General features: G+C 41.9%; 2 long non-coding RNA genes across 2 annotated transcripts in view; both read left to right on the top strand.

Moving 5' to 3' along the window:
- Positions 1–25145, top strand: part of LOC142074892 (uncharacterized) — a 33351-nt gene extending 8206 nt beyond the window's left edge. Inside the window, exons 2-3 of the long non-coding RNA XR_012670738.1 lie at positions 22476–22530; positions 24952–25145. This is a non-coding gene — a long non-coding RNA (uncharacterized LOC142074892). The remainder of the gene's footprint in view (positions 1–22475; positions 22531–24951) is intronic.
- The window catches only part of LOC142074891 (uncharacterized), a 350231-nt gene that overhangs the window by 77248 nt on the left and 245723 nt on the right, over positions 1–27260 (top strand). The window lies entirely within an intron of this gene.

Raw genomic sequence — 27260 nt, 5'->3', positions numbered from 1 at the left:
GATCGTCATAATTAATATCAACAGGCTTTATATTTTCTATTCCTAAAACTACAATTTTTTAATTAATTTGGTTTTTTTTTTCTAACAATAAATATTTTAAATATCACAAATAATTTAACAACATCTCTGATAACTCATCAAGTACGCCTTAAAGTTAATTTCAATGGTCCCTTAGGTATAGATGTCCACAGTTTAGGATATATATATATTTTTTATTCTGGTGTAACATTTTTCTCCTATTACATGCGTTTGTTTAGATCTTCCTGTTAGATTAAGGATCATAAGGTTTACCATACAAAATTTCAAATGGACTCACTTTTTCTTTAGCTCTAGGGGTCACCCTAATTCTCAAAAAGGCAAGTGGTAAGGCTTCGATCCACTTCAATTGAGCTTCCTGACATATTTTAGAAATTTGTCTTTTCAATGTTTGATTCATCCTTTCCACCTGCCCACTAGATTGAGGTCTCCAAGGGGTATGGAGATCCCACTTAATCCCTAATGTCTTACTCATGTTTTTAACAACCTCTGCTACAAAATGTGGACCTCTGTCTGAGGATATTCCTAAAGGGACTCCAAAACTTGGAATTATTTCTTTCAACAAATTTTTCACAACCTCTTTTGCCTTGTTGGTTCGACACGGGAAAGCTTCCGGCCATCCAGAGAAGGTATCTACCAATACCAATAGATATCGGTATTGGTTACATCGCGGTAACTCTGAAAAATCTATTTGCCAATAGTCACCGGGAGTTATGCCTCTCTTTACCTCTCCAGGAGGGGGACAGATTTGTATTTTCGGATTGTTCCTAAGACAAATCTCACATTTATTACTCACACTTTTAGCAATCAATAACATTTTGGTTCCTGTCGCATATCGTTTTACTGATTCCACCATTGCCTCTGCTCCCATATGTGTTTCAGCATGGGTTTTGACCATTAATTTCTTCATAATTTCAGGGGTTACTATACATTGTCCATGTGAAGTTATCCACCATCCTTGATCATTCTTCTTACAATGTAATAACATAGCTAATTTATTTTCTTTCTCATTATAATTTGGAGATTCCACCTGAATTTCTTTTGATGGAATTAAAACATAAATCATAGTATTTAATGCTACACGTTTAGCAGCCTCATCTGCTTTCCGATTTCCTTGTATTACTTTTGAGTCCCCTTTTTGATGAGCCTTACAATGAATCACCGCAACTTCTTTAGGTTTCTGTACTGCTTCCAACAAATTCAAAATCTCTGTTCCATATTTTATAGGGGTACCGCTAGCAGATAAAAGTCCTCGCTCCTTCCATATTGCTCCATGAGCATGCACAACTCCAAAAGCATATTTAGAATCTGTATAGATGTTGACTCTTACCTTTAGCCAAATTCAAGGCTTTTGTGAGGGCTATAATTTCTGCTTTCTGGGCGGATGTATTTGGAGGTAATGCTTTTACTTCTCGATCTTCAGTTAAAGTTACCACGGCATAGCCAGCCCTCCTTTCTCCTTTTACAACAAAGCTGCTTCCATCAGTAAATAATTCTTCATCCGGAGTTTGGAGAGTGTGGTGTATGATTGCACGGACTCTCACATAAGCATGCACAGAATCATTTATTGTTACAATACAGGAGAATATATCCTTTACTATAACGGGGAGGTCCCGCTGTCTCCCCCAATCATCACCCAATTCGTATCCCTTATTAACTAAGAAAAACAGTCTCTCTTCCTTTTGGCAAAGATCCACACGACTGCTCTCAGATCCGCTTATTCTCACGGTTAACCAGTTACATAATTCTCTTGATGTTTTTCAGTTTCCTTACAGAGGAGACAACTAAGCCAGGTGTTCAGGTCTTATCTCAGGCGTATGTGCGCGTCTGCTAGTTCTCAGCGCACAGGCCGAATTCCTGTCTTATCTTGGCCGAAACTCCCAACTCCACAATTCTTCTCCACATCTCCCCCTTTTTTGTTTCTCACCACCCCATTGGCAAGTAGGGTCACCATGACGCGAGCTTCTATTTTGCGCACGTTGCGGATCGCAGACCGAAGGACCTGCAGGAACACTAGGAACAAAATAAACATTCCTGCCCCTATGCCAATAAACACCCACATGCGTAGATTGAGGCCATTAAACCAATTTTTTGGATTTATCCAAGACAAGTCTTGCTGTAACCTGTCAAACACACTTTGGCTAGTCAATTCCTGTAATCTGTGAATCTGATCCTGCAGCTGATCATGTAAAGATTGAATATTTCGCTGCAATGACAAATCGAATGCTCCCATCAAATGTCGCTTAATAAAAGTCCAATCATGTTGTGATGAATTCCATGGTAAGGGGGTTACACATAAAGATTTGTGTACGTGTTCCCAATCACACGGCAGACTAATTCTCGTTTTTAACGCTTCCTGCCGATCCCCCAACCACATCACGGTAGCCTCTAGGGCTTGTAGCCGAGATAATACCTCCTCATCAACTTTCTCTTGAATTTGGAATTCTTTAGTAACATTGGTTAATGCCTCACTTACCTCGTGCAGTTTTTACAGATTGTGTCAAGGAAGCGATAGCTGCAGTGGCACTTGCTAAAATAATAACAGCAGAAATAATTGCAAAAATTAACCAACCTAAGAATCGTTTTGCTCTTTTCTTAGACTTATCTATATCTTCTACTAGAATTCTAACAAATCTACCCAAACCATCCTCCCCTTCCCACTGTCTGGTTAAATTAACTGGTATCCATAGTTCTGCCCGATGTCGAAGGGGAAAAATATAAGCAGTTTCATTAAAATCATGTTTAGATATACAACTTCTAAAAGAAGGAGAATAAAGCTGAATACAAAAGGAGTGATTACATCGAGTAATGTTTACACGCGAAGTCATAGCAAAAAGATAAGGATGAGTAGTACGTACCGTCACATTAATTTCATGTATTATACTCAGATTAGCTTGTGTTTTGTTGACAATCCATACTTGAGATAGTTGCCTCGTAAAAAAGGGCAAAGCTAAACGCCACACATTTGGTTGTGGAGGAGAAAATGAACCATTATACTCCATCTGTAGGATGGGTCCTGCGGACCCACCATTGTGCCAGACTATTGAATGATTGGCTTTCTGAAAAGGCAAAACAGATTGATTCAAAGATGGATCCCAAAATGACCCATAAGGGCCCCAATCTATAATACGACCAACGGTTAAATTTTGTTCTCGAGGCCGTTCTCCCAAGCATGGCTTCCAACCAAATTGTGTGATCGATGAGAGTTTGTGCAAAATGCATTGCGGAAAATCAGGAACAATGTCACCAATTAACATATCATTATCAATAGTATTTTTTGATGCCAACCCAGGAATGGTGACCATAGTAAGGTTCGCCCGTTTCCCATGTGACACTGCTACTAAGTGTTGCTGTGTTTCAACGATCACACAATACTCTGACTTATTATCCACGGTAAGACATAATGGAGGAAAATCAGAAACAAACATTGTGTCATTAGCATAATATGTATCATCTTTCCCATCTAGAGATGGGGGAACCCAAATGCCACCTGACCATAAAGTATCACTATTGCTAATCGGTAACGACGCGTCCCACCATGTCAAAGGTCGGAAAAAAGGAGTGTCCACCACATGTGCCCAATAAACGTGAGCTTCCACAGGTTGAAACATCATGGTAGTGCCAATTCCCCATAGCATTATCGTGGGACAAGATTGAACAGAAAACAGCACTGTAGACCATATTACTAATGTTGACCTGATTGCATTACCGAACCATCGTAGGAGCAGCATCCTCTCGTTGTTTTTCCTCGGGTCCTTTTTCTGGGCCATCTGCCAACACTTGCGCTGGCTTGACATTCTTCGCAGGGACCCAATATGGGCCTGTAGGAAGAGAAACACAAGCGTATCCCCGTCCCCAGGTAAGCAAGGGAACCGGACCTTTCCATAGACCAGATTCTAAGTGTTTATAAAATACCTTCGGATACACTTCAGTAACCTCTCCTGTTCGAAAATGCCGGTCAGCAGCTGAATGATATTGCTGCTTTGTCCCTGACAAATTTAAAAAATTTAATACATATGTGGCTTTATCTAACATCTCCTGAGGGGTAGTTCCCAGTGGATTCCCCCTTTTTTGTTTTTCAAGAATCAGCTTTAAGGAAGAGTGAGCACATTCCACAATTGCTTGACCTGTGGGGGAATGCGGAATACCTGTAACATGATACACGCCCCATGCCTGTAGGAATAATAACAACCGTTTAGAGACATAGGCAGGTCCATTATCTGTTTTGAGTTTACGGGGGACCCCCAATACTGCAAAGCATCGAAGAAGATGTTTGATAACATCACGAGCACGTTCACCCGTATGAGCCGTTGTGACCAAAAACCCAGAAAAGGTATCAACAGACACATGAACAAAGCGCAAACGACCAAAGGAGGAAACATGAGTAACATCCATCTGCCATAGTTCATTGGAAGTCAGTCCCCTGGGATTCACAGCAGATACTACTGGCATTGGCGTGAGCCGCTGACAATCCGGGCAAGCACGAACGATGTCCTGGGCCTGTTCAGCTGTAAGAGAAAACTGCTTCCGTAAGGAGCGAGCATTCTGATGAAAAAATTCATGGGATAATTTTGCTTGTTCCAAACGGCGAGGTAGGACTGCCATCAGAGTGAGTGCATCCGCAGCAGCATTACCGGAAATGAGCGGTCCTGGTAAATTAGTATGAGATCGGATATGCATAATAAAATACGGAAATCGTCTAACACGCAGCAGCTGTGCTAACTGTATTAGTAAAGAAAATAGTTGCTTATTATCTACTTCTCGAATAAATACAGTCTCTATGCGCTGTACTATGCCTGTGACATAAGCTGAGTCTGCCACTATATTAAGTGGTATTTGAGAAAACTATTCAAAAGCGCGAACAGCAGCTGCTAATTCAACTACCTGCGTAGATCCAGGTAGAGAAGTAACATCCGAAGACCAGGAGGCCTGATCTGCTTCCTCTGCTTGGTGTTCAGACGTTTTCCGTCCTCCCGGCGTCTTCCACGCCACTACAGCTTTACCTGTTTTTCCAGATCCATCAATGAAAACAGTTTGCGCCTGTGGAATAGGCACAGAACTTAATAGTATGCGTGGCTGTAGTGGTAGAGACTGTAAGGAATTCAAAAGTCAATGGCGTGGTAAGTTGTGTTCTATGGAATTAACGTAATCCGCCATTGCAATCTGAAAACTCAGGCTGTTTTGTAATAATGTCCAAAATTCATCTCCTGTGAAAGGCAAATGCATAACATCTGGATCTCGACCTGTCAATTGTTGACATCGTAGTCGACCTTGTGATATCAAACGAGAGATCATTTCAATTGCAGTGGTCAACGTCTTACTAAATGAGTGAGGTAAAAACAGCCATTCCAGAATGCGTAAGGCATCCTTTTCAGTTTGTACCCTAGCATCCCATTGTCCCAGTAAGGCAAACGGCTGAAAAGAGTGGTAAATAAGGAACAATCGAACTGGCAACGATAGCCGGATTCGATGTGCGAAGGTATCATTAATTTTATCCATTACCTGTTGCAATGCTTCTTGGCCTGGTTCCGAAAGAGATCTGGGGGATGCCAAATCAGGATCCCCTTTCAGCAACGAGAACAAGGGTGACAGTTCATGAGTGGTAATTCCCAATAGAGGTCGCACCCAATTGATTGTGCCCAACAACTTCTGTAGATCGTTCAGAGTACTTACAGTAGTAGCAAGCCGCAAGGCTTGTGGACACACATGCGACTCGAAGAGTTTCCAGCCTAGGTATTTCCAAGGAGAAACTGACTGTACCTTCTCTGCTGCTATCTGAAATCCATATCGATGTAATTCTGTGGACAAACACTCAAAAATTTGAGAGAGATATGATTCTGTCTCAGCTGCCAACAAGATATCATCCATATAATGATACAATACAATATTTTTATACTGTTGACGAATTGACAAAAGTGCCTCTCCCACCACTACTTGACAAATGGTAGGACTATTCTTCATGCCTTGAGGTAAAACAACCCAATGGAACCGTTGCATAGGTCGATCATTGTTAATTGTAGGAACAGAAAAAGCAAACCGAATACAATCCTCTGGGTGTAGATAAATTGTAAAAAAGCAATCTTTGAGATCAATAACTTTTAAATGCCAATCATCAGGGATCATGGTAGGATTTGGGGTCCCGGGCTGCAAGGCCCCCATGGATACCATAACGGCATTAATAGCTCGCAAATCCTGTAACAATCTCCATTTCCCTGATTTTTTAGGTATGACAAAAATAGGCGTGTTCCAAGGACTGGTGGATGGCACTATGTGTCCTAATTGTAATTGCTCCTGTACTAATTCCCAAGCTTTTTCTAGCCGCTCACCTTTCAAAGGCCACTGATCAACCCACACTGGCTTGTCTGTAAGCCAAGTCAGTTTCAGGCGCGGCTGTACTTCAGTGGCCTTCATTAAAAATGTGTCATAAGTGCTACATTCCATTGTTGCAACAGATCACGTCCCCATAGGGTACATGGGACATTTAAAACATAGGGTTTCAGCATGGCATGTTTATTTTCCGGACCTTCCACCAGTAAAGAATGCAAGCTCTGCCATGGTATTTGGGTACCACCAACTCCAGTAACGGCAGCAAAAACTTGTACTAATGGCCAATCAGAGGGCCATTCAGATCTCTGAATTATCGAGACATCCGCCCCTGTATCCACCAGTCCAGTAAAAGCACAGCCATTTACTTTACACATCAACATAGGCTGACCCGTAGTTATCTTTTGAGTCCAGAATATTTGAGGCAAACCTGTGCTTCCAAATCCTGCTGACCCCCTCTGCTGGCCTAATATAGGATCTCCCTTCTCCCTTTGAACATTAGGTAACAAAATTAGCTGAGCAATGCGCTCCCCCGCGGGAATAGTACACGGAGGAGTAGGAGTCCAAGCCATAATTTTAATTTCCCCAGTATAATCAGTATCAATCACCCCAGGAAGGACAAAAAGTCCTGCCTTGGAGGTTGAGGAACGTCCTATCAATAAGGCACAAAACCCTGCTGGTAAAGGGCCGTACACTCCAGTGGGGAGTATGTTAACAGATTGATCTCGTATTACTGTTGATTGGCTGGTGGCCAGATCCAACCCGGCGCTTCCGAATGTAGCTGGCTTAAGGGCATGGACGGTTGGCAATTGTTGACATTTGCTTCGTGCTAATTCACCGCCCAGGTTGAGGCTTGAGCCACCGGCCCTGAAATCGGGGTCCTGTTGAAGGTTCTCGGGGCGCCGGACCTCGCACCCCTCCTCCCGTTTCCCTGCATCAGTCCTGGGAGCAGGTTACCATCCTTATCAAATTTGGATCGACATTGGTTACCCCAGTGATATCCCTTCTGACAACGAGGACACAGCTGAGCGGGACCTTTAATTTGGCCCTTTGTTCCTCGTCTTGCTCTGGGGCAATCTTTTTTAATATGACCTTCCTGGCCACATACAAAACACTTAGTCGCCGCTCGAGCCACTGTTAGTTGTTGAGCCAACGCCGCTGCTAATATCTCCGCTTTAAACTGTTCTGACCCCACATTTTGACAAGCTCTGATTAAATCAGTTAAAGTCTTTGCCTGATTCCGAATGGGATCTATAGCTTTTCTACAATCAGAATTAGCATTCTCAATTGCAAGCTGAAAAAGCAACAACTCGGCGGCTTCAGGAGACTCTATCTGACGTTGTATAGCAGTTTGTAATCGATTTAAAAATTGCACATAGGGTTCTTGTGCCCCTTGCCGGATCGTAGCAAATGATGATTCCGGCTTTCCAGAATCCGGCACTTGCCTTAATGCTTTCATAGCCAAATCAGCCGCCTGTGTAAGCAGTTCACGGGGTAAGGTGGCTTGTGCAGCAGGTGACGCCCAATTCCCTTCACCTAACATTTCATCTCGTCCATAGGGTAGTTGCAAATTGTCCAAATTGTCTACTACCTTTGCAATAACAAGTTCACGATACTCAAAAAACCACACAGAATACTGCACCGCTGACAAAACAAGGCGTAATATAGACTTCCAATCTAAAGGAGTCATCGTATAAGATTCCCCTATTGCTTGCAATAAGTTTATAGTAAATGAAGCCTGTAACCCGTACTCCTTTATCGATTTGCGCACCTCCTTAATCACCTCATATGGTAAATGAGCATACTCTGGTGCTCTGCCAGGTCGATAAATTACAGGCATTGCCTGGAGAAGCGTTATATCCCCCTTTTTTAATGCCTCTGTACGACACTCATCAAAGGACAGCCTTGGCGCTACCGTACCTAAAGGCTGATATGTGGGGGGGGTGCGCGGATCCCTGCAGCGGATCTCCTCGGGCGGGGGGGAGGGGGCAAATGGTGGTGGTTTCATGACGGACAACCGAGAAAGTGTCTTTTGTCTCTGTCGATGTAAGATTTCATCTGCCGTTGGCGCAGATGCAGCCATTGCTTTAACTGGTGAAAGTGGAGGGTATAAATCAGGCTCTCGTTCGGGGTCTATCGAGCCCATGTCAAAGGGATCGTCTGGCTCCGAATCATCCTTCAGAGGCGGGGGCTCTGCCTGAGGCATTACAGTTTCATCAGGAGCCAACAGTTCAAACGAATCTCCCCCATCTTTTGATTCTCCCCCCGGTATTGCTGGATCAGTCACATTTTGCAACACCTGTTCGGCAGGGCGTAACTTTTGCAGAGCCGTATACACAACTCGCCAGGTAATCAATATTCCCTCTGGAACTTCTAGTTGCAAAATCTGTTTAGTCTGTAATTCCTCACCCACTTTTTGCCATTGCTTTAAATCATAACACCCAGCCGTTCCTACAGAAGGGAACCAAGGGCAGTGATCCCGGACCCACGCAAGGAGTCTCACCAATTGTATTGGAGCGACCTTAAAACCTTGTTCCTTTAAAATACATTGAAATATTTCAAGTTGAAGCTTTTGTGACTGAGATGCCGACTGCCCCATGACTAATGTATAAAGTTCGTATAACTTCCCCGCGGCTGCTCACCTGAATCGTCCTGCGACCAGTGATGAATCGAGCTCGATATGTTGATCCTCCGTTTATCCTCCGTCCAGCTCAACAGGGGTACACCACCGGATATTTCTATTTCCTTTCTTCAAGACCTTCTTTCTTCAGGTCGTCTTTTTTTTTTTTTTTTTTTTTCAATCGTGCCCCACGTTGGGCGCCATTTGTGGTGTATGATTGCACGGACTCTCACGTAAGCATGCACAGAATCATTTATTGTTACAATACAGGAGAATATATCCTTTACCATAACGGGGAGGTCCCGCTGTCTCCCCCAATCATCACCCAATTCGTATCCCTTATTAACTAAGAAAAACAGTCTCTCTTCCTTTTGGCAAAGATCCACACGACTGCTCTCAGATCCGCTTATTCTCACGGTTAACCAGTTACATAATTCTCTTGATGTTTTTCAGTTTCCTTACAGAGGAGACAACTAAGCCAGGTGTTCAGGTCTTATCTCAGGCGTACGTGCGCGTCTGCTAGTTCTCAGCGCACAGGCCGAATTCCTGTCTTATCTTGGCCGAAACTCCCAACTCCACAATTCTTCTCCACAGGAGAGGGACATCTTTCAGGTCTGGCCTGCTGGCATATACCTGTTCAATAACTTGTAAACAATCATGATTAGGACCACTTTCTTTTTCAGTTGGCATTAAAGAAGCAGGGTTTAAAATTGTACTCACTTTCAAAATGATGTCGTCTTGTTCCACTAACAAAGCCTGATATTGTAACAAACGACTAGGGGTTAGCCAATGATGTCCTTTTTGTTCCAGTACTGCAAGTACCGCATGTGGGATGTGAACCGTTATTTTCTGTCCCAATGTCAATTTTCTAGCTTCTTGAATGATGAGAACTGTTGCCGCAACTGCCCGCAAGCAGCTAGGCCATCCTGAGCTTACTTTATCTAATTGTTTAGAAAAGTAAGCCACTGGTCTTTTCCAGTCTCCCAAAAGTTGAGTCAAAACCCCCATATCTACATGTCTCTTCTCATGAACAAATAGCTCAAAGGGTTTGGTCAGATTTGGAAGTCCTAAAGCTGGAGCTTTCATTAAAGTCTGTTTAATGTCATCAAAACTTTTTCGGCACTCTGGAGTCCATTCTAACAATTCTTCAGGGCCTTTGGTTGCCTCATACAGTGGTTTTGCCATCAAACCATAATTTGGAATCCAAAGGCGACACCATCCAGCCATTCCTAGAAATCCTCTCAACTCTCTTTTGGATTGAGGGGGTGCCATCCTGCAAATGGCTTCTTTTCTACCATTTCCCAGTCTTCGCTGTCCTTGGGAAATCTCAAACCCCAAATAAATTACAGTTTGTTTTGCAATTTGTGCTTTCTTCTCTGACACCCTATACCCGGCCATTCCCAAAAAGTTTAGGAGGCTAACAGTCTTTTCTTTGCAGATCTCAATAGTATCTGCTCCCAATAGGATGTCATCAACATGCTGAAGGAGGGTGATTTGATCTTCCTTACCGGACCACTGTTCCAGTTCCTTATTCAGAGCTGCTCCAAAGATGGTTGGGCTATTTTTAAACCCTTGTGGCAGCACGGTCCAGCAGAGCTGAGTCCTCCTCCCAGTCGACGGATCTTCCCATTCAAAAGCAAAAATCTTTTGACTGTTTTCTTCCAAAGGTATACAAAAGAAAGCATCTTTCAAATCTATAACAGAGAAATATGCATTTGATTCATTGATAGTTGTTAGCAGCGTATATGGATTAGGGACTACTGGATGAATGTCCACCACTAACTGGTTTATTGCTCTTAGATCTTGAACCAGCCTATATCCTTGGTTATGTGGCTTTTTCACTGGAAGGACAGGAGTATTATAATCAGATTGACATTCTCTTAAAAGTCCATATTTAAGAAAATTATTTATTATTGGTTTCAAACCTTTTCTGGCTTCTATACTAATAGGATATTGTTTCTTTCTTACCGGTCGAACTCCTGTTTTCAATTCAACTTTTACCGGTTCCACATTTTTCGCTCTTCCTGGTTTCTCTGTTGCCCAAACAAAAGGATAAACTGCATCTTTAATCTCTTCTGGAATTTCTTCAGATTCATCTGAGTTTGTCTGTAATAAATTAACTTGGGCTTGCCAGGCATTAGCTTCAGGAAAATGAACTTGGATTTTTCCTTTTTTAAAGTTAATTTGTGCTCCCAATTTATTCAATAAATCCCGTCCTAAGAGAGGCATGGTGCATTCCGGTATATATAAAAATTCATGCATCAATGTTTTTCCTCCAATTTTACATTTTAAAGGTTTCAACAAAGGCCTTACCTCCTCCTTTCCCGTGACCCCAACAATAGATACATTAAATTTACTCATTGGTCCTTTACATGTATTTATAACAGAATATTTTGCTCCAGTATCTACTAAAAAATCGACTATTTCATCTTCCAGCTTTACTGGAACCAGGGGCTCAGCTGGGAAAATATCATTTTCTACCCCCGGTCCCCATCATTCAGAATCTCCTCCCATCATAAGTAAATCAGCTTCAGGTGGTATCTGCTGTGACTGAGTCACGACTGCTTCTTTGTTCTCTGGACACTCACTCTTCCAGTGTCCCTGTTTCTTACATACAGCACATTGATTAAATCCTAATGGGGTATATTGTTTAAACATATCTCTACCTCCTCTACCTTTTCCTCTCAAATACCCTCTACCTCTACCTCTCAAATATCTTCTACCTCTTCCTCCAGCTGATCCTTGGGCGTTTACAAAAGCAGCTGCTAGAATAGCAGCTTTCTTTTTCCTGATTTTTCTTTTCCTCCTCTTCCCTATTATTATACACCTTATAAGCAATTTCAATTAACTGTGATATAGTCATTCCTGTAATCCCATCCACTTTCTGCAATTTCTTTCGAATATCTGGAGCAGCTTGCCCTACAAACAAAGTAGTAAATATTGCTCTATTCTCATCACTCTCAGGATCTAAGTCTGTCCATTTCCTAGCTGCCTCACATAATCGTTCATAAAAGGCGGATGGGTCCTCTGTTTTTCCTTGAATTATTTGAGTCAACTTCGCCAAATTCTTTGGGCGGGATATTCCATTCTTTATTCCATACAAAATTAATTGTTGATACTGTTTAATCATCAATTTCCCATCATTACTATTAGGATTCCAATTTGGGTCTTGAGTTGGCATAAAATGAGCAGGACCTTCTCTTGCATTTATTCTCTCATTTTCCATATTTGCTTTTTCTAATACTACCCTCTTTTCTTCAGGAGTAAACACATTATTCAAAAGAATTTGAATATCTTGCCAATCTGGATTATGATTTTCAATAATTGTTTGAAAAGATCTATACACCTTTTCAGGATTCTCTCTATATGATCCTGCTAACTCCTTCCAATTCATTAAATCAGAAGTTGTAAATGGTACTTTCACAAATACTGGCTCCCCCCTTGGGCCCACTGCCTGGCGAAGGGGTGCTAACAATACAGACCCTTGCTGGGTTCTAGTCCTGCCAGCTATCGGACTAAAAGTATTGCTTCCTCTTGCTTCGGTTTCAGAAGTTTCATTTTTATTTGGTGGTACTAACATTTGTGTATCCTCCTCTTCTTCTCCTAGTTTTAAACACCATTTTCCTATGCTACAAGCAGAACAACAATGCGCTTTTGGTTCCTTATTTTCCATCATCATCATCATTACATTAGAATCTGAATCTAAAAGCTTACATTTTTTCCGAATTTCATGATCATTTCTCAAAGAAAAAAAACAAATCTACATAAGGTACCTCATCCCATTTTCCTTGTCTTCTACAAAATAACATTAATTGTAAAATAGTATTATATTGCAAGGTTCCCAATTCTGGCCATTTTTCCTCATCTTCCAATTTATACACTGGCCACCATCTAGTACAATATTCAATTAATTTATCCTTTCTCAAAGGATCACCCCCAAATTTTCCCCAATGTTTAATGATGCATCCTAAGGGGGAACAAGGTGTTACTTTTGATGGTTGAGCTCCCATATCTTTACCAAAAAAGAACGTTCTTTACCACAACTTCATATACTCCAGTCGTCACTGTCAAACGCATATGAATATACCGGTTTACCCCTGGCGCCTACAACTTCATATACTCCAGTCGTCACTGTCAAACGCATATGAATATACCTCTTTACCTGTGGCCACAATTCCTTGCCAAATGCATGCACAGTTTTATACCTCAGAACAATATCTCATTTACCTTAGCGTTGCACCGTTGAGTCGCTCACCTGCTCTGGTCGGGGAGAATACTCACGGAGTCCCCGATCAAAAGGTCGGTGCGCACTGGAGTCCGGAGAGCAGGGTCTCCCCACCGAGAGCCGGCGAGTCGATCCGGGCAAGGCTTCACAGCTGTCCCACCTGGGTCGCCAAAAACTGTTGTCCGAAAAGCGGATTCGTGCCCGGCGTGCAAGTAACCAATTCCACACGCTCAGGAGAGATATTGTTTTATTCAGGCCTGGGTGCTCGGTGGACTTGCCACAAATCAAGCACACCTGGTCTAGTCACCTTTCTGTTTATATCCATGCTTCTCATACATATTTTAAATTTCTCTTTTAGATATTCATTACATTTCCGAGAACTAATTATAATATTACATCATCTTAAACACATGCGCACTAAAGCCTTTAGGGTCTCCTTGAGGGTCTCGGGTGGTCTCTGGTGGTTGGCAGGGTAGTGAACTCTTCATGAACTTATTTCCTCTTTACCTTATAGGGTCGCAATTTGTCCCTGAGCCATGCTTGGACCACGTTTGTTTATAGTTTCCAAGGTTATTCTTCACTAGAGCCTAACAATGCTTCCAGGATACACAATTTAGACTAGTTACAATTCTACACACCTGCAAACACAACACCTGCTAGTTACCTAACTTCTAAGCAACAAGTCTTCATTGTTTAGAATTACAGAAGCGAACAGTAAAATTACAGAAGCAAGCAGTATGGAATAGTAGATACTGTACCTACTACATCACCTGGAGCACCTCCTCCCCCTCCTTCTTCACTGACCTTGGTGTCTGCAGAGTTGTTTCTCTCACATATTCTCACTCCTCTCTTCTGGCTGCTGTTGTGCAGCATTTTTTTCCCCTTCTTAAATATGTTATCACAGAGGTGCTACCACCGTCGCTGATTGGCTCAGCCTTGGCCAGCGGCAGGTCTGTCTTGGAGCTGGCTGGCACTGGCTCTATCGGACATGGGGGCAGCTTCTAGCAGCTTCTCACAGAAACCACTCCTGTAGCCCCCCCCACTACCAAAACCTTGCCATGCTAACCCAATACAGCTAGTAACCGTTTCAGAAGAAAAGTAAATGTGTAGGTTCCTAGAGGCAGTGCCTTGCAACTGTAGAAAACTGAAGAATGTCACTGTATTTGAGACTTGGCAGCCCTTTCCTGGTGCCAGTTTTGGCCAGTTTGTCATCTTGATCCACGAGATCTTAGTGGTTAGAGCAGGGATGGCCAATGCTCCCGATCTAAATTGCTATTCAGCAAAATAGTCTCTTGGCTTTAAACAGGAGAGCAGTTCCCCCTTATGTTGGGGGGAAAGGACAGCTCATGGCATGATTCAGGCACAAGCTGATCAGCTCTCCCAGTGACTCCATCCTCTGCTATGAGATGCAGCTGGCTTGTTGTAAATGCACAGCGGGATCCTGAGCAGCTCTGAGGATGTGATTCCACCTACTGCTGGGACACCAGTTTTCTTCGAAGCTCTTGGAAGCTGATCCTGGGCTAGAGCATAGTGCTGGGAAGCAGGAGGTGTTGACGAGCCTGTCACCTGACACTGAAGGAACAGACAGGTTCTTTTAGGGATCCTTGGCAGAATGACATGGCACTAAATTGAAGTTACAATTAAAGCTTTATTTTCTTAACAGAGTATTATAATTACTATAGCACAGAATTTATTATTAGAATGGCACAGGATTTCTACAAGCAGAATCAATATAGTACAATTTATAAGTAGCATAATACAGAATTTATAATACAACTTAACTTATGATTTCTAATCACCTAGACCCTCTGCAGATCAGGTCAGATCTTAATACATGGTTTGCTGTATCAATATAACACTCATAATCTAGACTTGAAAATCATATAAAAGAATACGAGTCACTCACTCAGTCCTCAGAGGAAGCAGATGACCATGGAGCCGTCCCTGGCCACCAGGGGGGTCACAGATCTCACTGTCCAGCAGTCCAAGTTCCCCACTTAGGACTTGTAACTGCTTGATTTTATAGACAGTGCTCTGTGTGCTGTTACGCTTCCCTGTTCTGTGATGGGCTCATCAACAGCACCTGGTTGGCCAGGTGCCTGGGACCTTCAAGGCCAGTAAGGAAGGGAGTGATCGGCCTGGTGCCCAGGAATCTTGAGGCCGGTAGGCAGGGGAAGAAGAAATCTGTTTGGTTTGTCTACTTGGTTCACAGGACCTTCAGGGCCTGATAATGAGGGGAAAGGGAAGGAATATGTGACCCGCTCGGTCACAGAGAATGGCTGCTTGCCTTATAAAAAGGCATTAGTTATGCTAACCACATTACCAGGGATCCAGGAGCAGGGGGTACCGGTCACAGAGCCTGATGTTGGAATGACACTCTCAAATGTGTCCTTGTCTCCATGACCTGATAACCCTAGTTTCAAATACTAGTGTGTTTGTCAATACATGGTAACTGTTCCCTGTGAGTGCGTGACAACACTGCCAGTATTAATGTGATACAGTGTTGTCTTGGGCATATGTTGTGATGTCTGGCTTTGATGAGCAATATGACTTTCTGGGCTTGTATTAGAGCAGCCAGGTGCTCATATCCACAGGGCACTCTGAGGCAGACTGACTGTTAGCTTTGCAGACCGTGGGAGGGAATGAGCTAGGCCTGCAAAACTCTTACCTATCAGTAAGAAAGCTGCTGTCATAGAGCAAAAGCATGGCTCGTCCTCTCTCTATGCCAGGAGCAATGGAGGCTGCTTTTTCTGCTCTTCAGGACCTGCTGCTAGGAGAGATTGGTGAGACCCTCTTTGGGCTAGAAAAGAGGAAGTGGTTTGCAGTTAGCGACTCGAGAACATTAACACTTCAACAGAGCAAAGCTGATGGGAGTTTAGAGCCTCAGAGCTACCTAGCTTACAGCCAAAACGTGTACCTTGAAGAGTTGAGAGAGGGATTGCTCCAAGAGGGGTTCTCGGATGGGAGATGACATGTTGCTGCTTAGCCAGGAAGGCAAATTTGCAATTTGATAGAGAAGTAAACAGTGACCAGAAATGTGCCTAAAATTTTCACACAACAAAAAGACTGTAAAAGACATGTCTGTGGGACTCCAAAGTACAGCAACAACAGTCTGGAAGTAGTTCTTGTCATATTTGAGAAGTTGTAGTCTCAGAGTGCTGTAGTTCTGTTGGCAAGTACACTGGAAAACATGCAGTTGAGTTTGGGAAGATAGTTAATGCTCTGTGACCTCTCAGGCTGATAAAACCTGGAAATATCTCTAAAAATAGCTGTAGTGCCTGAGAGAAGGGGATTGTGACATGTGCTGGTGTAGATAACTATCAACCGAAGCCAGTCTCTTTCATTATGAGCAATCTGGTATGTTCCTCCTTCACCTCCATACTACGGTTTCTTTGCCAGGAGAACATTTAGGCTCTCAACACGCTGTCTGCCACTGGACTGATGAAATATTCTCCTCTTGTGCATATGTAGAAGTGTGCAAGCATGGGTGTTGAGGAAGAGCAGGATAGAGAATAGGCTATACCTTTGGTGGAATATGTTGGGATAATCCTTTGTCAATATTAAACATGGTTTCTTGTAAATTTTGCAGAAATGAAGTGTTGTGTAAGTTCTGAAAGAACCAATCCCTCTACAAAAAAAAATTCAAAATACAGAGATAAATGAGTATGCTGATTTAAGAGAAACAAACAGATAATTTTACATATATAGTTCAGGCTCATTAAAATTCATGGTAAGCCCTGTCCAGACATGACTGGAGATGGTCAAAGGAGAGGCTGTTTGAATGGTAAGGGAGTTTTGAGGTTGGCTTGGCTTTTTTTTTTTTTCCCCTATTGCTGGCATATGAAGAATGTATATTTGCAGTGATAAATATTTTAAGTCCCTTTTGTATCAGGATATTGATTTCCCATAAACAAACATCCTCTGCAGTTACATGAATGGAATAATCAGGTTGTCCAATATCAGTGAAATTAGGACTATTAGACAGCAGTTTGAACTGCTATTTGAAAGCTGAGCAGTTAATTCCCTCATTTCCACTATGACTGATAGAATTTTCCAGGATGCTGGAGGTATAAAAAGCTAGCACAGCTCATACTGATACTGCACTCCTTGTTTTACGTGGGTTTGACAGGGTGTTGGTGATAATTGAGGTGCCGACTGTAGTTTGTATGTTACAGAACGTTGACGTGCACTCTCGGTCCTACAAAGCTGAAATGAAATGTGTCTGCCTGTCTTTAGGGTTGGAAGATGGAAGTCTGTGACTTGTCACGTAATTCTCCCTGATATGCATGAGAGAGAAATTTAAGACTGTTTCTTAACTCATCTGAGTCCTGTTCAACTTCTGTTTGTACAGTCTTTGCCTGTAGGAAGGAAGGGATTGTAGAAATGATTCAGTACCTCTGAATCCATACAGCGGTCAGCCTGAAGAAGATCTCCCTGCTATTGTCTACTCCTTTTCTTTCCTCCTTTTTTAGTATCTGAGCATTTAATACAAATGTTTCTGGAATTATCTTCACTGTGCTCCCAAGAAGTAGGAAGACATTATTATCTTTGCGTTACAGATGGAGAACTGAAGCACAGAGATTAAATGACTAGATAACACCAGGTCTTAGACCCTGAGGAACTTTAGCCATGAGATCATTTTTAGTATTTTGTCCTTCATTTTGAGGGTTTTCTTTCACTTTTTGACAAGCATAACTAACTAAAATAATCTTTCTCTCTCATACTTCTAGATGCTTGGTTTCCATTTTGTTTCTGAAAAATTATCCTCTATGTAGTTAATTCTACTACTTCCAGTGATGCTCTATTCCGGCAGCCATATCATTTGCATGTACAGTTCGGATTATTCAGCTGCAGCACCATCTGAGGGACAGTGTTGTAGCATACATGCACAGCCTTTATCATAACAGAGCAGCCCCACCATCTCTCTCCATTCATTGCACCTCTCTCCCTTGTCTCTCTCCATTGCCTCTCTTATATCTTCCTTCCAGCAATGATCACATGCTCACAATTCCCTTCACCTGTTTCTGTTCTTGAATCAGCTGGTACTCATAGGCCACCTCTTAATTCTTCTCCACATCTCCCCCTTTTTTGTTTATGATTTTGTAGCATTGCTAAAGTCCTATCCGAAACTCCCAATTCCAGAATTCTTCTCCACATCTCCCCCTTTTTTGTTCTCAATTGCCAAATTTCCTATTCTCCATCACACAGTTCACTTTCCTCTAGAACATCACTGATATGCGTGTGGGTACGAATCCCTGCAACAGATCTTCGGGGGGGGGGCAGGAACAAATGGTGCTGGTTTCACAATGGAAGACCAAAAAAGTGTCTTTAGCCTCTGTCACTGCAAAACTTCATCCACCATTGGCACAAGTTCAAATGAATCTTTCTTATCTTTTGATTTTCCCTCCAGAATTGCTGCCATTACATTCACTAGAACAAGTTCATCTTTAGCCTCTGTCGCTGTATAGCTTCATCTGCCATTGGTGCAAGTTCAAATGAATCTTTCTTATCTTTTGATTTTCCCTCCAGAATTGCTGAATCAGTCACATTTTGCAACACCTGCTCTGCAGGACACAACTTCTGCAGAGCTGCATACACACAATATTCCTTCTAGAACTTCTAATTGCAAAGTTTTCCTCATTGCAGTTCTTTTACTGAGATGCCAGCTGCCCCATGACTAATGTAAAAAGTTCATATAACTTCCCTACGGCTGCTCACCTCTGTATCCATTTCCTTTCAACAGCTTTTTTTCCTGTTTCTTTTCAACAGCTTCTATCCCATTTCCTTTCAATGGCTTTTTTCCTGTTTCTTTTCAACAGCTTTTGCAGTTCAGCGGGGCTCACCACTGGATATTTCTATTTCCTTTCTTCAGGTTTTCTTCTTTCAGTCCCTGTTCAGGTGCCATCTGTTGTAGCACACATGCACAGCCTTTATCATAACAGAACAACCCTCCCACCTCTCTCCATTCATTGCACCTCTCTCTTATCTCTCTCCATTGCCTCTCTTATATCTTCCTTCCAGCAACGATCACATGTCTGCTCACAATTCCCTTCACCTGTTTCTGCTCTTGAATCAGCTGGTACTCATTAGGCCACCTCTTAATTCTTCTCCACAGGACAGGGTAGTTAACTGTTCAGAAAACAGCAGAGACCTAAGAATATGAGCTGTTGAGGTATGCCAGTAATCATTTCAACTGGGCACTTTCACATAGCTGGGAAGGTCTGAGTCTTTCTTATTTGAGTGTAATTAGGGTTATTTAGAAATTCAGATTAAAACTGTGGGGTGTGTGCTGGAATAGAACTATTATTATTTAGTCTTTTGAGTAGGAGAGCATTAAGGGTTAAGTGTAAAGAGATTTAAGGATGTTATCAACTTGCAGTGCTGTGTGCTCATTGCTTGAAATACCAAGGCTAATGTTAATGGGTAGTCCACATAATATTCTTTAAGCATAATGTTTCCCCTTTTAACTTCCTATGTCCCCAAGTTCCAATTTGCTGGCTTGCGCTGCATGGGGTGCTCCATCTCACACCGTTCTGCTGACAGCAGATCCATCACACAGATCAGCTGAAGCATGAAAGCAGATGAGCACAGGGAAAAGCTCAGGAAATGCAGCTACTTGGGTGTATATATACTGCAAAGCTCTGAATTCTTAGCACCTGATTTTTATTCACTATGATTTAAATCAGGATTTGAAAATAAATTGTGTGTTTAAAATACCTGAAATGAACACAGTACTTGCCAATGCTGAGGAGTAGCATTTAATTTCCTTGCTCTGACAGAGACCTATAATGGATCTGTAGCCATCAGTCTTGTGCTGATCAGGTGATTAGTTTAGGACATTCAGTGTGTAAGTATTACAGCTGATGAAGTTTTCTGTCTTACTGAAGACAGCATTTATACTGAATAACTGCTTTTAAATTCAATATCACTGAAATCGATCTATTTAGACTTTGATTGACAGGCTTGAGTGCTTCACTGTGCTGACCTCCGTTAAACCTCCCCCCCCGCCCCAAAAGGTGTTTTAAAAATGAGAAAAGTTACAACTCATAACAACACCTTTCCCAAACCTATCAGAGCTGAATGCTATTGAACAAGAATTGTGCTTGATTTCTTTCCCTAGTTCATTTGACTTTTGCACAGAGAATCCCTTAAGTCCGTTACTCTGGTGAGTTACGGAAGTGGGGTGGCCAGGGGCAGAGCTGAACATAAGGAAATGGCTCTGTATAAGGAGCAGTATTCTTCTTGTAGGAGTATTTTGTTTGGAATTCTCCAAACCAGAATGTTGTGGTGGCATAACAAAATGTTCCACTTAACTGCCCTTCCCTCTGAAGGTAGTGGGTTTGGGATTTTCTTTTCCGTATGTTAACAAGTTATTAAAACAAAACACACACCCCCCCCCCCCCCCAAACTTACAAATGCTGAACAGTTGTTGTTTTTTTACAGATGTATTTGGAACTCTATTTTAAACAATATGTTTTCTCTAGTAAAAAAGTCTGATATGAATATTTTCATCTTAAAAAGGTATAGAAAGATTATATGCTATATGTAATGTTTACACAGTCTACCAGAATTATTTGGTTTTAAACTTTAAAGAACACAATTTTAAGTTTACAGTTTTTTAAAAAAAAACCCTCCTGTTTAAAAAAAAAAGAGTTTTTCTACAATTAAGATTTTTTCTCACAAAATATGACTTAGTTGGCTGCAGCTGTGATGCAGAATGTATCATAATAGCTAAGTACATACTGTTTTAGAAGAATGATTGCATCCACATTTTCTTAAGAAATTATTTAGGAATTTCACCTTTAGCCTTAAAGATAATGCCATTTGCCATATAGGCTATGGCTGTTGATTTTAAAAGATGGATGGTAAAATATGGCTGGATGTGTGAGGATGGGAGAAGGTCTATGTATGTAAAGTGGTCTGAGCCAGTGCAATGAAATAAGTCTCTTAAGTGTATGATTGCTTCACATGAATGCCCAAAAACATGGAAAACTTCATTACTGCTCTTTACATATCAGTTGGACAACACATCTACCTTCATGTACTGCAACCACAAAAATGGTTAGTTATTGATTTGAAAAAATGGCGTGACCCTCTTAGGATGCTGCTAAGTGCTGGCAAAAAGGCACTTGAAGAAAAACAAAGCAGTACGGGTTAATACTAGATAAGTAATACAGTATTTCCCCCCCCACCCCTGGCATTTGTGATAATGAAGTCAAGGTCCAAGCAACCACGGTACCTGGAAAATGATGAAATTTTTATCAGACGTTTTCTGTTTTCTCTCCCTTGCTGGACTTGCTTACCACATAAAGTAGCACTTCTGAACTGTAATAATGCTTTCTCTACTTGCCAAGATAAATGTAAATTCAGTGATAAAAATTGGAAATAGCTCTTTTATACTTTCTCATTAGTCTGCCTGTTTGCTAAATTAGCTCAGAAGGAGAAGCTAATCAATAGGTAGCATAGTTGTTAGTGTGGTTGGCTAACTCCACTACAGATAGCAAAAAGTTGGTTTAAAAATAGTGTTGCCTGATGCAAATTTAGATGCTTGATGCAGATGGCTACACAATATATTTAACTTCCAATTAATATTGTGCATCTATTTAGAACCTTGCAGAAATTGGAAGAGATGCTGTGACCATTGCTTTTCCTAAATGTGTTTATATTAAATGAGCTATAATATACCAGAGCAGTGGGAGGTTAATTTGAATTTTGCAAGTTACTTTAGAACTAGTTAGAGCAATAATGTTTACGTGTATTTATAAACAGTTCGAAGTAAACTCAGAAATTTGGCAGCTATACATTGTACACCCACAAAACACTTCCTTTCAGTGATTTATTCAACTTATTTTTACACTGTACATCCCACAGTGAAAATCCTGTGTGAAGTCAGTAGAGGAAGGTAATAAACATCAACATCAACCACTAGAGGGAGCAAGATTTCAATGATTGCAATTAAAAATAATATAAAAATAATTATAAATTAGTACATTTTAAGGACTGAATAGTTTTGGGAGTGGCTGTATAGCTGAAAACTTAGACAGCAAATGCTGTTTAGGATGTGTTTGCAGGTTCTCAACTGTTGTATCTTATTTATTTTTGACAACTACAGAATTCAATGTTTTTAATTGGATACTGAGGGACAGTTATTTACAGTTGCTGAACATATCAATAACATTTTGTTGCAGGGAAATATATCTAATTGTCAGGTATGCATTTATCAGTGTGCCATAGATCTGTTCTTAATAACTTTGTTTTTACATATTTCAGAACATGGTGTTAATCTGCATTATTCAATTTTTTTGTCCAGTTCTACATGGCAGAGGTGAGTAAATTGGGCTGGCTTACAAAACAAGACAAAATCTGTCTGTTGAGCCTATGTTTGTGGAGAATAAGCAGCACTATCAATATTTATAGTGAGAGAGGCTCCAATTTAATGGATAGCTGCTGCCAAAGGAGTGGTCCTGCTTCCCCTGCCTCTCTGCCCGACCATTCACTCCATCTGCTTTCCTTGTACTGGGTCTGATGCTGGGCTGTCCCTCACTCAGCTCACTAAATTGGGAGAGACGTGGCCCCTTAGCAGCCGTGTAGTACCTGCTTAATTACCTTGTGAAACCTCGCTCTCCCTTGAGATGTTTTTTTTTTTTAAAAACAGGCGTTTCTGTGGCATGGAAAGTCACAAACTGCAGGCACCACTTTGGAAGCTATGTTGTTTATTGGCAGGCATACCAAGTCTTCACCATCATTTACTTGTGCTCTTAAGGATAAGGCCTATGTTTCCCTTTATGAAGCATATTCATTCGTATAAGGTTGCTGTGGGACTATGCCGGACTTTTCACAACTCCTCCCTTCATTTACATGCCTTTGTCAAAGTCCTCAGTAGTGCCTTAATATGTGTATGTCCACCAAGCACTTCAGAAAAATAATTACTCAAGTCTCCTTGCTTAATTACTCAAGTCTCCTTGCTTTTGAGCCCATGTTAGAAACAGCCTGACTAGTTAGCAGGACCGTGTGTGTGTGTGCATGGAAAGCCAAGGTGAAGCTATGTTTGAATCCACAGGTCATGTAACTCTGAGAGCTATAGCTTGGGAATAGTCTGTGCAGGGTCTAGAGACAGAATTGCAAGGGGTTTGACCATGAGAAGCCACACTTAGAAATGAATGGTGTTCAGCATTGAATGTAGAACAACACTGTGACATGATTATGATACCCTGTATTTCTATATAAATGGACAGAAACTTTTACTTAGAATTTCTTTATTCCTTTCTGCTTTTGCAAAAATCCTACTTGCCAGATCATGAAATGTATATTTCAATAGTCAGGTCTGGGTAATCCTTTTGGTACAATCATCTGTCTGGTTGTACATAGAAGGGTTTGACTTCTTTTTGCCATCAGAATTTGTCTACTTAAAAGCAGCAATCATCCTTTTTCAGGTGGGTCTTTGCCCACAGTATGATAGACTAGTCTTGCTTCATTTTTGAAAATTTTAGGGTATGTTTCAGAATTGGATGCTTCACATCATTGTTCATAAATTGGTAGTTTCACAAAGAAATCGTGAGCTGAATTACAGCCTAGCCTTGCAGGAGAAAAGATTGCTAATATTTGGCCTTAATATTGCAGTGAATGAGTGGTTTAGAGGCCACTTAAAGAATCACCGTCAAAGGTATTAACAGAAAGTGATTTTAATAGTAATTTATAAAAGCGTGACTTAACAGAGTTCGATGGCAAGGTTCACTCTATTACTTACTACATGGATGAAACATATAAAGGAAAATCGAGTCAAAATTGGGCTAGAATGATTTACATAGAGACTGTTGAGGTTTAACCCGGCGGGCAGCTAAACACCACACAGCCGCTTGCTCACTCTCCCCCCACAGTGGGATGGGGGGGAGAATCAAAAAAAAAAAGTAAAATTTGTGGATTGAGATAAATACAGTTTAATAGAACAGAAAAAGAACAACTACTACTACTACTACTACTACTAATAATAATAATAGAATATACAAAGTAAGTGATGCACAATACAATTGCTCACTACCTGCTGACCGATAACCAACTAGCGATTGCTACTTCCTGGACCACGCCTCCTATTTATATACTGAGCATGACATCATATGGTATGGAACACCCCGTTGGCCAGCTGGGCCAGCTGTCCCAGCTATGCTCCCTCCCAGCCTCTGAAGAGTCCTTGACTAGCAGGGTACTTAGCAACAACTGAAAACATCAGTGTGTTATCAACATTCTTCTCATACTAAATCCAAAACACAGCACTAGGAAGAAATTTAGCTCTATCCCAGCCGAAACCAGGACAGAGACCAAGGACGAAAAGGGTAAGGGAGACCCTCCCGTTGAGTCACGAGGTTCAGAGAAGACCCCCTTGCTCTCTGAACTCCTGATGGAGCTTAGGTGTGGCAGGATCCAATCTTAATCTCAGACTTGGTCAACGGTTTATATCTAATGGGGGATTATATGTGTTTAGCAACAGTCTAAGGTTCATTCACAGTTTTAAGGTGGATCATAAGATTTCAGCAGCACTTAATCATTGACTAATTTAACATTTACAAAGTAAGTTAGTAGAATCTACTACAATCATGACAGTGACTTAATTACAGATTATGCTTACTATCAGTTCACAAACACACACACATAGAAATATATATATTAATGTACAAAAGGTATACCTGTTAAAAATTCCCCTCGAGTTCAGTGAAATATTCACGTCAAATGTCTTGGCATTTCTCAACAGGCGAAGGGTTGAGCCTTGAGGAGTGTTTCGGCCAAGGAGTGTTTCAGCCCAGGTCCCGTGGTAGTCGTCAATGGTCCTCCAAATATCGCAAACTTGAGAGTTCGCGAGCTCTGAGAGGCGTCCCACTCAGAGGGAGATGCTGGGGGCAGCCCGCTGCGGTCCAGGAGAGCTCAAAGGGTCTCACTTAGGACCACCGTTTATAGGTTCGCAAGATGATTGGCTTTAGTCATCCATAAATTTCCATCCTGGCCACTGTCTCGGGTGGTAGTTACTAAAAATTCTCAAGGTTTCAGTAATGAATGGTATCATTCCACTTGAGCTACGACTCAGATAAAGGTATCAGGGGATGACACCTGGGCCAGGCAGTGGGAGTACGTTCCCAGCCTCAGCTATGCAGAGTTTCTGATACGGTCAAGGGGCGCTCAACTGTCTGACTCATTACACCAAGGCCAAGGTTTCACGGGAATTTCTGAGATCAACGAGTGGCCCAGATCAACAGGCGGCCCAGGAGAAAGGGGGGCAGGAATGCACCACCACAAATATGAAAGGAGTTTTGAGCTCCATGTTCCATGATCACTGCACACATGATGTGCTTGGCTGAAGGTGACTGAGTTATGGAAAATGAACTGCTTTTGTTACTCAGAGGGGGAAGATAGTCCTTTAACTGCCTCTTAAGAAGGATGAGGAGGGGAGAGAGCTTGCAGGGCAATGGGGGCACTGAAACTTCTCCTGCATGATAGATGGAAGGCTTTGTTGTTATTCTTTAGACAGTGCTGTTAACAACATCAGATAGGTAAAGTTCCCTGGTTTCATGGTTATGTACAGTTCTTTCTCCAAACATGCTGTCATGGTTTAACCCCAGACGGCAACTAAGCACCACACAGCCAATCGCTCACTCCACCGTGGCAGGATGGGGGAGAGAATCAGAAGAGTAAAAGTGAGAAAACTTATGGGTTGAGATAAAGACAGTTTAATAGGGAAAGCAAAAGCCGCGCGCAGAAGCAAAGCAAACCAAGAAATTCATTCACTGCTTCCCATTGGCAGGCAGGGGTTCAGCCATCTCCAGGATAGCAGGGCTCCGTCACGCGTAACGGTTACTTGGGAAGTGTCGTGGTTTAACCTGGCAGGCAGCCAAATACCACGCAGCCGCTCACTCACTCCCCCCACCCCCCCAGCGGGACGGGGAGAGAATCGGAAGGGTAAGAGTGAGAAAAACTCGTGGGTTGAGATAAAGACAGTTTAATAGAACAGAAAAAGGGAAAATAATGATAATAAATAATGATAGAATATACAAAATGAGTGATGCACAATGCAATTGCTCACCACCCGCGCTGACCAATAACCAAGTAGGGATCGGTACTTCCTGGATCATGCCTACCATTCATATACTGAGCATGATGTCACATGGTATGGAATACCCCATTAGCCAGCTGGGCTGGCTGTCCTGATTATGTTCCCTCCCATCTTGTGTACCTAGCTCAGTCAGTAGGCACGGGAGCTGTCCTTGGACTAGGAGGGCACTTAGCAACAACTGAAAACATCAGTGTGTTATCAACATTCTCCTCATACTAAATCCAAAACACAGCACTAGGAAGAAATTTAACCCTATCCCAGCCAAAACCAGGACAGTATCCACCCCTTATTCTATACCATTTACGTCGTGCTTAGGTCTCACATTTTTTTTAATACATTTCAATTAACCACCACTATCTTTCTTTTTAGATATACACATATATATATATGCATGCACAGATATCATTCCCTTGGTTTATGGGCCATCCCTCTAAAATGTCCACTGAGTTCATTTAGTCCATGACTTTGGGCTCCATCTGTCATAACAGTCTTTCAGGGCCGAAGAGATGGTGTGTGGTGTTGGGCTGTTGCATCCTGAAGCAAGTTCTCATTTCAGTACTGCTGCGCTCGTCCAGTTCTATCATCGTTGCACTTTGCTCGGTTTCATCGGAGTTAGTTCATTCTTCATTAATCTGGGTGATTTTCACTGCTATACCATTGATAGCAACCATAGAAATAATGATATACAATATCATGTAACAGTTGACATCAAAATTCAGTTCATTGGCTATTTTCACCCAAAATCAAGTCCCCTTGAGGTACACACCGGACCTCCCCATCTGTGGAGAGATAAGACCTGAACACCTGACTTGGTTGTCCCTTCTGTGGGGAGGCTGTAAACATCAAAATGAAAAAGCTCTCAGTGAGGAATGCTGCTTGCGGTTACCCTGAGGTGTGGCCTAATGAGTACCAGCTGATTCAAGAGCCAATGAGTACCAGCTGATTCAAGAGCCAAA

This window comes from Calonectris borealis, chromosome W (genome assembly GCF_964195595.1).
Source record: "Calonectris borealis chromosome W, bCalBor7.hap1.2, whole genome shotgun sequence".
Classification (NCBI taxonomy): Eukaryota; Metazoa; Chordata; class Aves; order Procellariiformes; family Procellariidae; genus Calonectris; species Calonectris borealis.
The sequence above is the reverse complement of the archived record's forward strand: the minus strand, read 5'-3'. Positions and strand labels throughout refer to the sequence as shown.